We start from the raw sequence: 11132 nt of genomic DNA on the forward strand, positions 1-11132 counted from the left end.
TTTCTGGCTTCCTGTACCCTGGCCATGAAGTCGGGATATATTGAAAGTGTCGAACCCTCATATTGCAGCGGATTCTTGACTCTGGCCAATTTCAAAGCCGTGTCACGATCCCGGTAGTTTAGCAGTTTGGCAATGATAGGCCGCGGGGGCGCCCCTGGCTTGGGACGCGGGCCCAGGGAGCGATGTGCCCTCTCAACAATGAACATGTTCAAGAACGCGGTGTCTCCGAGGAGTTTCTTCAGGAGGTTCTCCATAAACATTTCCATATTGCCTGTCTGTGTGGTTTCCGGAAGGCCCGTGACGTGCAAATTGCATCTGCGCGAGCGGGCCTCCAAATCTTCAGTCTTGTCCAAAAGGGATTGCATGGCTTTGCTCATTTGCTTGTTATCTGAGTCAAGCGCAGTCTGGGCTTCCTCAACCTCCGTGATCAGGCGCTCTGACATATCTATGCGTTCCGCCTGTTTATTAAGCCGCTCGGCCATGCGGTCCATGCGGTAGGTAAGAGCGTCCATTTTCGCGCCCAAATCTGCCATACCTCCTTGTAGATTCTTTTCCATGGAGAGGAGTGTAGTACGCAAGTCCTGTTGTTGTGTCTCCTCTGTGCCAGGTCTTTCCGCCGTGGCGCCCTCGCTCCCACTGTCCACCGTTTTGGGGCCCTTGGGACCGAAGGAGAGTTTGGGTTGCGTCCTGTCAGAGCGACCCATGGTAGTCAGGGGTGTACCTCTTCACCACTGGGGAGGTTCCAGGTCAGAGGACCCCAAGCCACGGAGTCCACCCTTAAGCGCCCTCACAGCCAAGCAGGGCCCCAAATGTGTTGACCAGGATTACACCGAACGGAGGCTTCCGTTAGGGGAGTCGGAGTGTAGAAGCCCTCACCACCACAGCACGGCGCGGACCCCAAAGGGGGAAACAGTCTGGCGGCCAGCGGCCCAGGACCAGGGAGCCGGCGGGGCGCAGGGGTCCGTGCCGTAAGTCGTAGTCCGCAGGTCAGGGGGTAGGTGTGTCGCAGGCCGAAGGCCGCACCCCCGATACCGTGTAGAGTCACCTTCCCCAGATCGGTTCTGTAGGGCAGTAGGGACAGCAACTCGTGGAAGGGCTATGGTCGTTTATTTTGCCAGGCGTTGCAAGAAAGTCCACTTGGGCCTCTAGATCCCACGAGAGCCCAAAAATCTTTCCAGTCGCAGCGGGTGGGGGAGGCAGCGATGTCCGCTGCAGATCACACCGCCACCGGGCACTCGCAGGATCAGTAACGCCAGTGCAGGGAGCCGTCGGTCACCAAAGGCTGTCCGCAGAGGTCACAATATTCGAGCGCGCCTCCAGGGGGGGGGGGTGGACAACGCAGGATGCCCGTTCAATCAGTTCCGTCCGTCCTAGTTCGGGTGCCCCCGCAGCAATGTCACTGGACCTCCGACTCCAGCTCTGTACCGCGATGCGGGCGCAGGGGGGGGGGGGTAGAAGAGAGACCCGGTGTATAGGGGACTCTCTGGTGTTACGAAAACCCCCCCTTCAGACCGCCGCACCCCCGAACTCACCGCAAACACGGCAGACGCCGCTCCAGGCCGCACCTCGATGTTCTCCGGGGCTCCAGTGGCTATGGTGCGGATCTCCGCCTCGGGTAGCTCAAAAACCGAATCCGTGGCTCAGCAGGCCCTCCGCTCGTCCCAGCGCCGGTCGTGCGATCTCTGTATCACCGTCGTCAAATGTGGGACAAAACTCAGATTTCGGGAGCCCAGAGCAATTATATATTCCAGCGGCGTGTTGTGGCAAGAAATTGTTCGCCAACGAGCAGGATAATTGAAGGATAATTAGACCGGGCCGAGGAGCTCCGGGATCAGGCAGCCATTTCGGACGCCTGCTAGCTCCGCCCCCCGGGAACTTTAATTATTTGGGGGCATAGACCAGTGGTGTCACACCGAAATAGATCACAATTGTTCTTAAAATGAAATGTATATGTACATTGTGAAATAATTTTTGCCAATCAAGTTTATTGTTGAGAAAAAGTCTGGTCTCATTCTGGGTACGAATAATAACCCCATCCTTAAAATAGAAATCAGGGATGGTGTTTGTATTTTGCTATTTAAAAAGGGAGAGCATGGTCGGTGTCTCTGGTGTAGAATGCTCTATAACTAGTAGACTTGGTAGCTGATTTACCATTCCCTCGTTGGTTTGAGTGACCACAGCACTGCTCTGCCTCTGACCTTGCCATAGCGTGTGACTAAAACAATCTGCTGTTTTTCTGAGCTTATGGATCCTGCTGGAAATGAAAACATTCTTGAGCCTGCTTACTATTTGATGACATCACTTTCAAACCTGCAGACAAAGGAGTTGAAATTGTCATAATAGATGCTGGCAAATACAGCGGTAATTATTGAGACAATTAACATTTATGCACAATTTCACAAAATTAAGTTACTGGAAGATCTGACAGGTGAAATCATTCACTATATTAAACAAATCACTGACTTAGAACTACAAGCAGGGTTTGTAAGCAACTAGAACATCAATTTTTGAATTTGGCACTTTTATATTAGTAAAACTTTACAAGAAAACAGAAGATATTCCCTGGACATGCTGTTATTTATGGCAGTGGATATGTTTTAAAGCCTCTATGCCAATATATTATTCTGAAGCCCATTGTATGCCAAACTGCTACTTACATATATGGCATCACTGATTTCATCACTACTACTTGAAGACTTTCCATTCAACATTGATTCCAGTTGTTGGTGACAGCAGATATTCAGTCACTGTTTACTGACATCCTAAAAAAGAACCTGTCTATCATCAGGAATGTAAAACTTGCCTTGCTCCAATACAGGTACTTAGTATATCACATTCTTCTTGACATCCCGTTATCCAAAACATCTTTTTTTCAATAATGATTGTTATTATCAAGTGAAAAGATCTACAATGGGCACAGTCTTCATGCCCTACCTAGTGAATTTGTATTTCGACCATTATGAAAACCAGCACATCTTCGCCATCCATAACTCTTTAAAAAACGCATTACCCTCTGGCATTGTTACATTGACAATGTTTGACGAGTTGAACTGGAGACCCTAGGACACTACAAGACTTTCTTACATCAGTAAATAGTTGTATCCTACGTATAGAAAACACCATGATGTATGATACAAAATCCATCAATTTCACGGACTTGACTTTTAAGTGTACTGCTGAATATTTATATACTTCCATAAATGTGAAACCTACATGTGGTAATATCCTTCTTTTCTTTCCATTATTATTGTTGATGTCACTAATGGAATTGTCATTGGTACTGTAGAATGTTATACATGTAATGGAGAATGTTGTTGTGAATCTGAGTTCTAGATCAGAGAAGCGGTTGGAGCTGATCTGATCTAGACGCTTTGGTTTGTGCTCCAGTGGGTCCTTGGATTTAACATAAATAAATCCTATTTAAACCTTTTATTGCCTCCTCCGCATCATTACATTGGCGACGAGGTCTACTTAATAATTTTTGGACCCACTGTGTTACCAAGCGTTATTTTAAATTAATTTATTTTATACTTGAATGAAAACCGAACTCACGGCGTGACCTTCTGACTTTTGCTCCGATGGCACCTGATATATCTTCTCTCTACTGAACTTCGAGGTACTGTGAAGTTTCTAATTTTGGAGGATTTCAAGCCGCAAGATTGAGCATCTGCGAAGTGTTTCAACGGCTGTTTCTTTGCTCGTGCACTTGCGCGCTGCTGTATGACGTCAAGTGAAGCTTGAAACGCATGTTGGAATGCAGCGTTTTGAAGCGTACAACGTGGACGCCATCTTTATTTTATGAAATCGCAAGAGGCTAATTGAAGCGCAACGTTCATCTGGAACGCAACGTCTTGACAGTGCTATGTCGTGGCCATTTTGAGAGTTTTGTTTCTTAAGGGGTCGGAGATCTTCAGCTGAGTGAAGTAGTTCGAGGATTTTGGTCAGCTTAAGGTCATTTCTTTTATTTTGAACCGCGAATTCAGTGATTCGCACACTCGTTTTTGTTATTGGCACCTTGTGGAAGCTATCTACATCGATATTTACATTTATTTAGTACTATCTTCTACAGTGATACGCACACTTTTAATTTTGAAGTGTTTGTCACAATTTATTCCAACTGTGATCTGCACACATTTTTTTGTTTTTTTTCAATTTACTGGTTTGTTTGTGTAGGTGATTGAGATGGCAGCTTCTCAAATCTGTAATCAACCATCTATATTTTTAGAAATTCCAGGGAAACCTAAACTGAGGTGGAAAAAATGGTTTGACACATTTGAGAATTATATCGTTGCCATTGATGGAACTAAATTTTCCGCAGAGAGGAAGAAAGCTATTCTTTTTAGTTATTTAGGTACAGCTGCAATAGAAATTTTTAAGAACCTTGTACCTATTGCGCCACCAGTTGAAGGGGGTGATGGATGGAATGTTTTCGTTGAAGCTGTTGCAAGACTTGAAAAACAGTTTGAAGAAGAACCTAATTTTATGATTGAAAGATATGCCTTTCATAAACGGAAACAGTCCAGTGATGAATCTGTTGAGGATTATGTGGCAGCTTTATGAGTCATAGCTGCAAACTGCGATTTTGGTGCCTATGTTGATACAGCTATAAGAGATCAGTTTGTGTTTAATTGTGCAGCTAAAAAAGTGCAAGAGCGACTCTTAGCTTGTCGTAATCCTACTCTAACAGAAGTGATTGATTTGGCAAAAGGGATCGAGAGATCAATTGAGTCATCTAAAGTTATTGCTGCTAATGAAAGCAAGAATGCTAGTGACACCTCAGTTTATGCTGTTCAAATGCATAATAGGGGTAATTTTCAAACTAGTAAAGTGTTAAGTTGTTTTCGGTGTGGATCTAAGACACATTTGGCGAATTGTCCAGATTGTCCTGCACTTAAAAAGAAGTGTACTAAATGTGGTAAAATTGGCCATATTACTTCTTCATGTAGGATTCAAAGGAAAGGTGGTAAGCCTAATTCTACTGTTAGTGGTGTTTTTTATGTTAATGATGATTTGGAGAATTTAGTCATCACTATTTATGATGATTCCTTTAATGGTAACATAAATAGTGTTTCTCTTCCCTTCAAAGCTCCTTTAGGGGTAGTTCATGTCGGTAAGATTGCCTTTGAAGCTATGGCTGATTCAGGTTCGCCTGTGACTATCTTATCAGATGTGTTCTTTCATGAAAAATGGAAAGGTGTCAAACTTGCTAAATCCGATATCAATCCTAAAGCTTTTGGTAATTTTGACATCAAAATGTTGGGTTTCATTGAGGATTCGTTAAGATTTGAGGCTTGTGTCATTTTTACCAAAATCTATGTTGCAATTGATGGAAAAATATTGTTGGGTGGTATGATCTTGGTAAACTTGGCATTAATTTATGCCCAGAATCGGATTGTCCCATTCAGTTGAGAGAAATGCCTGTTAACAATGTTTCTTTGGAGTATCCTCTATCTTCCATTCTCAATAAGTATAAGAATGTTTTTGAGGATGTTGTGGGTGAGGTCAAAGGTTTTTCACACAGGATTAAACTTAAAAAAGGAGCTTTGCCTGTACAACACAAGGTTTGCATGGTACCTTTGGGTGTGAGGGACAAACTCAAATTACATTTGGATGGTCTCTGTTCCCAAGGCATCATAGAACCTACTGATAGCTCAGAATGGGTTTCGGCTATCGTTATTGCTCTTAAAAAGAATCAAGAGATTAGATTGTGTGTTGATCTTCGATCTCTCAATAAAAACATTGTTGTGGAAACTTATCCTCTGCCAAGAATACAAGAAATGTTGGCTGCTGTCAATGGAGCGAATTTTTTTCTATCATTGACTTGAAGGCAGCATACCATCAAGTTACTCTGGATCAAGATTCTAAAGATCTGACGGCGTTTATAACTCCGTTTGGGTTATTTAGATTCTTGAGGATGCCTTTTGGCCTGGCATCTGCTGCCAGTGTTTTCCAAAAGTTAATTGAAAATTTGTTTTGTGGAGTCAAAGGTGTCCAGTCTTTTCAAGACGACATTTTAATCTTTGCTAAATCAATTGATGAGCATAATGTCACTCTGGAGAAAGTTTTGAAGAGCCTAAGCAGCAACGGCATGACGGTCAGCAAGGAAAAGTGTAAATTCTTAGTTAAAGAAATTGACTATTTGGGCCATAAGATTACTCAAGAAGGGATTTTTCCAAAAAAAGATATCATCAGCAACCTTGAAAATGCTAGCAAGCCTCAGGACAAGGATGCTTTATGCTCTTTTCTTGGGTTAAGTGAATATTATGCGAAATTTGTGAAAGGGTATGCTTTAGTTGTTGAACCACTCAGACAACTACTTAGAAAAGGTTTGAGGTTTGTTTGGACTGATGTCCATGATTCAGCTTTTCAGGGTCTGATCAAGCTTATTGCTAGTGCTCTGGGTCTTAAAACTTTTGATCCTGAAGGGAAGTCTTTTGTAACTGTGCATGCTAGCACAGCTGGATTGGGGGGTGTTTTCACACAGATGGTTAATGGTAAGGAGAGAGTTATTTCGTTCATCTCAAGAGCGATTAGGGGTGCTGAAGTTCATTATAGTACCATCGAGAAGGAGGCTTTAGCCTGTGTGTGGGCTGTTGAGAAGTTAAAGAATTTTTTGTGGGGTAGGCCTTTTGTTTTGGTGACGGACCATAAGCCTTTGGTTTATATGATGGATGGCGTGAGGAGTAGTAGAGCATCTTCTAGGTTGGTTCGGTTAATAGCGAGACTGCAGGAGTTTAACTTTGAGATTCAGCATATTCCAGGTGGAAAGAATTTTGCTGCAGACTGCTTGTCTAGGTTACCTCCATCTGATGATTCTTGTGATGAGGTCACTGATCATCATGAGTGTGTAGTGGCTGCGTTGGATGCTGTAGAGTCCAGCAATTTTGGCATTGATGAGGATGAGTGGAATGATCATGTTGGTAAAGATAATTTGTTGGTTAAGGTCAAATCTTTTGTTGTTAATGGATGGTCCTCTGTTAAAAGTCTTGAATCATCATTGAGGAGTTTTGTACAAGTGGCGAATGAGTTATCGATTGAAAATGGAATTTTATTGAGGAATGATTTGTTTGTTCCACCAGGCAGTCTCGGAGAGAAAATTATCAAATTAGCACATTCAGGGCATCCTGGTGTTTCAGGTACAAAGAGGTTGCCTGTCCAACGGGTTCAAACGATATCAGCCTATGCGCTGCCTGAGGTCGGCAAATCAGAACTTGCTGGTAATACCCAGATTTAAGTTGGCAACCAAAGGTGGCAAATCTCTTTTCCTTTTAGGCGCCAAGGCCTGGAATAAACTCCCGTTGCAGCTCCGAACGATGCCTAATGAAAGCCATTTTAGGAAAGCTCTCAAAACATGGATCTTCTCCCTCACTGATGTTGCTTGTAGAGCACTGGTGTAAAGTACTTTGTGACTAAGTTCGCCTTCATTTCCCCCCAACCTATTCTACCTGAGTTGGTCTGAGCGCCAAGATACTCCTTGGAGTGGTAGTAGCGCTATAGAAGTGTATTTTACATTACATTACATTACTTAGGTGTCAATATTGGTGGCCTGGTTTGGATGCCTCTGTTGAGAAGTTTATCAATAACTGTGCAGTGTGTGTTAGGTCTGACAAGCACGGGAAGGTTTCTACTGAACCACTGTCTATTAGTGAAGCTCCTACTGGTCCGTGGCAAAAGCTTTCTATTGATTTTTCAGGACCTTATGATTGTCTTGGCAGAGAAAATAGATTTTTAATTGTTCTTATTGATGATTTTTCTAAGTGGTTACATTATTCTTTTGTAGAGCATCCTAGTACTGATGCGGTTATTAGTTTCCTGGACAATGTTTTCAGGATTGAGGGGGCACCTATTTCTATTAGGTCTGACAATGGTGTTCAGTTTGTTTCCAATAAAATGGAAATGTTCCTTAAAAAGTTTAGAGTGTCTGCCAAGAGGGCTCCTCTTTATAGTCCCCGTTCTAATGGACAGGTTGAGAGGGCCAACAGATTTTTTAAAGAAGGGATCCAAGCTGCTTTGGAGAGTAGTTTGGATGTTTTTGACTTTTTGAAAGACAAAATTTGGACTTATCATTTGACTCCTAATTCTTGTACGGGAGTTTCTCCTTTTTGTCTGATGAGAGGCAGACAAGCTAGATCTTTGTTTTTGCCTCAACTTAAAAGTAAGAGCAATTTGACTGAAAGTTTTGAGGCTTCAGTCTCTAAAGCTAGAAATAATATCACTTCTGCACGAATGTCAGGGAAGTCCTATCATGATGGTTTTCATCATTGTAAGAGTAAGGTTGTGAATGTTGGTGATTGGGTTAGGATTGTAAATCCGTCTCACACATCCAAAGGTATGTCTAAGTTCAGTAGGCCCTTTGAAGTGGAACAGGTTTCCGAATCCACCGTCTTTCTCAAGGGCAGAGGGTGGTGGAGTAAAAGTTCTGTGGTCGTTCTTAGACCCGGCCAAGAATTTTTTTTTGATAAAAGGGAAGATGGTGAAGATGTTTGGTTTGATAATACCTTTTCTGCCCCATTACAGAAGGAACAGTTTGCTTGTTCCAGTGATGGTCTTGGTTCTACTCTTCGTTCAGAGTCTGAACCTATTCTGGATTCTTCTGTTTCTGATTGTGATGCTGGTACTAGTTCATCTGCTCTTGAGTCACATGTTTCTCATAAAAGATGTGTTAAGTTGCCAAAGAAATTAGATGATTATATTCTGGATTAATCTTTCTTTGTTTTGTTTTATTTTTGTTTTGTTTTGTTTTGTTATTTTATTTTGTTTTATTTGTGGAAAAGATACATGTGGTAATATCCTTCTTTTCTTTCCATTATTATTGTTGATGTCACTAATGGAATTGTCATTGGTACTGTAGAATGTTATACATGTAATGGAGAATGTTGTTGTGAACCTGAGTTCTAGATCAGAGAAGCGGTTGGAGCTGATCTGATCTAGACGCTTTGGTTTGTGCTCCAGTGGGTCCTTGGATTTAACATAAATAAATCCTATTTAAACCTTTTATTGCCTCCTCCGCATCATTACACTACAGATAGGAATCCTGCACTCACGTATTGCAGTTGTCATCCATGTAGTTTGAGACAGTGTACCTTTACTCTCTTACTGAGGACATTTTAATGAATTTGATTGACAAAATAAGGGCTAGAAAAAGACTGTTAAAAAGGACCAGAAAACGGACTGGTTTCACTCTCATGGAACGTTGAAACATACTGTCTAATCTTGATAGCTCACTAAAGAATCTTCTTTTCCCTTCAGAGGAAATATTAAGGAGCACATCGTAAAAGCCCAGGCTAAATTTATGAATCCTGCCTCCATTCTTTCACCATGGGGTTGTTGCCTACTTCAAATGCAGCACCCCTAGTATAAATGCGCACACTTTTTACCGTGGGCTCCAGGTGCTGCCTTGGATGGGTGCCTTCCACCTTCTTGGAGCCCAGGGAGCCAAAGATGGTTAAGCCCAGGCCATATCCTCTGCCTGCAGGCCCGGACTGGGAAGTCCAGTTTTCTTTACTATGTGGGGACTTACAGAACCCTGGGGGGAAGGCAAAAGTTGGTGTTATCTTGGCTGGCTGACCGTCTGGCCATCTGGTCGTGCAGAATGGCATCCAGATTGCCCAAGACGACCCAGTGACCAGATGGCTGGCTGGCCATCCCGCCATCAGGTCGCGAAGCATGGCAACCAGATGCCCAAGACATCCCAGTGACCAGTTGGCCCAGGATGACCAGACACAGGACCCAGTCGCACAGCAGTACAACAATGACAGGAGTGGCCATGCACGCTGAGGACGGTGCTTGGGAGGCTCCTTCCCGGGGCTGCTTGCCTCCCAGCGACTTGTGCAAAGGGATCTGGCCATCTGGTCGCCCTGCAAGGTATCATGCCCCATCCCTGCACCCGGTGGCGCAGGGACAGGAGGGGGAGGCCCCCGTGCCCGTCAGCACGTGCTGGAGGCAGCCTACCACATGCCCACATTTCCCCCTCTGCGTCACTCCCGCTGGCCTGGCAGCAGAGAGATCCTCCCCAGGTGTGGTGAAGGGGGTCCACAGACATATACAAATGATTTAGCACCGGGTGCCCCACAAACCTGTCAGCCTCTCATATTTGAAGAGCTTTACCAGGCGCTCAGCCCAGCAGGGACCGTACAAATCTTCAAACCCTCAGCCAAGCCACAAGGGACCAGGACAAAGCGGGTACTGGCAAAGAGAGAGGATCGCCCCATCTGCACATCAGCCGTCCACCACCAGGTTCAACCCCTGTGGCGTCAGGAGTCCCTGTCTTGGGCAATAGCACGAGCCATGCCAGTGGGCTGGTGAGTAGCCCACCCCCTGCTCTTGTCAGAGGCACCAGAAGGGCAGATGCTCCCCACCCCACACACCTCCCACCAAGAGGAGCCAGGGTCCCCTCACATGCCTCAGCTCCTCTTCCAGGCTGCCTTGCCACTTGAGAAGAGCCACCACTTGGTAGCTCGAAGCCCGGTCAGGCCGTGATAGGGCATGGGAGGGCCCGGGACGGCAGGGCCTTTAGGATTGTTCCCAGCCTGGGGAGACACTGCCATTCAGTTTCCCCACCACGGGGTCGTGATGGATGAGCTTGGGTTACGTCTCAGCAGGGCCTACTGATTTGCCCCTCCCAGAGGAGTAGGGGCTGGGTGCTGGCCTAGTCCTTAGAGCCTCGCACGTTCATCGGTCTGTTCCACCCTGGTGGAGGATCCCACCCCAAACTCCACCAACCAGGGCACACGAGGGTAGGGCAAGGTCCTGTGCCTACAGTGTGTATGTCCCATCTGGCAGGTGGCCAAAGGTTTTGGGCTGACGCCGTCCGTCACTCAGGCCCTTCCGCCATTAATGATCCTTCTCCAGGTTCCCCTACGGAAACCTTGTTATGACTTCGACTTCCTCTAGATAGTGAAGTTTGATTGTCTTCTCGGCGCACCGCCAGGACCGGGGCCAATCCGAGGACCTCACTAAACCATCCAATCGGTAGTAGCGACAGGCGATGTGTACAAAGGACAGGGACTTCTCGTAATCCATACACACTTAGGGAAAGAGGGGACCGCTGACACAAATACACCCAACCTCCTAGAGCCCTGCATGGGCCTAGGGAATCCAATGAGCCCTTATTGGGACTTCCAGGGCAGCTG

Source organism: Lissotriton helveticus, chromosome 6 (assembly GCF_964261635.1).
Source record: "Lissotriton helveticus chromosome 6, aLisHel1.1, whole genome shotgun sequence".
NCBI lineage: Eukaryota > Metazoa > Chordata > Amphibia > Caudata > Salamandridae > Lissotriton > Lissotriton helveticus.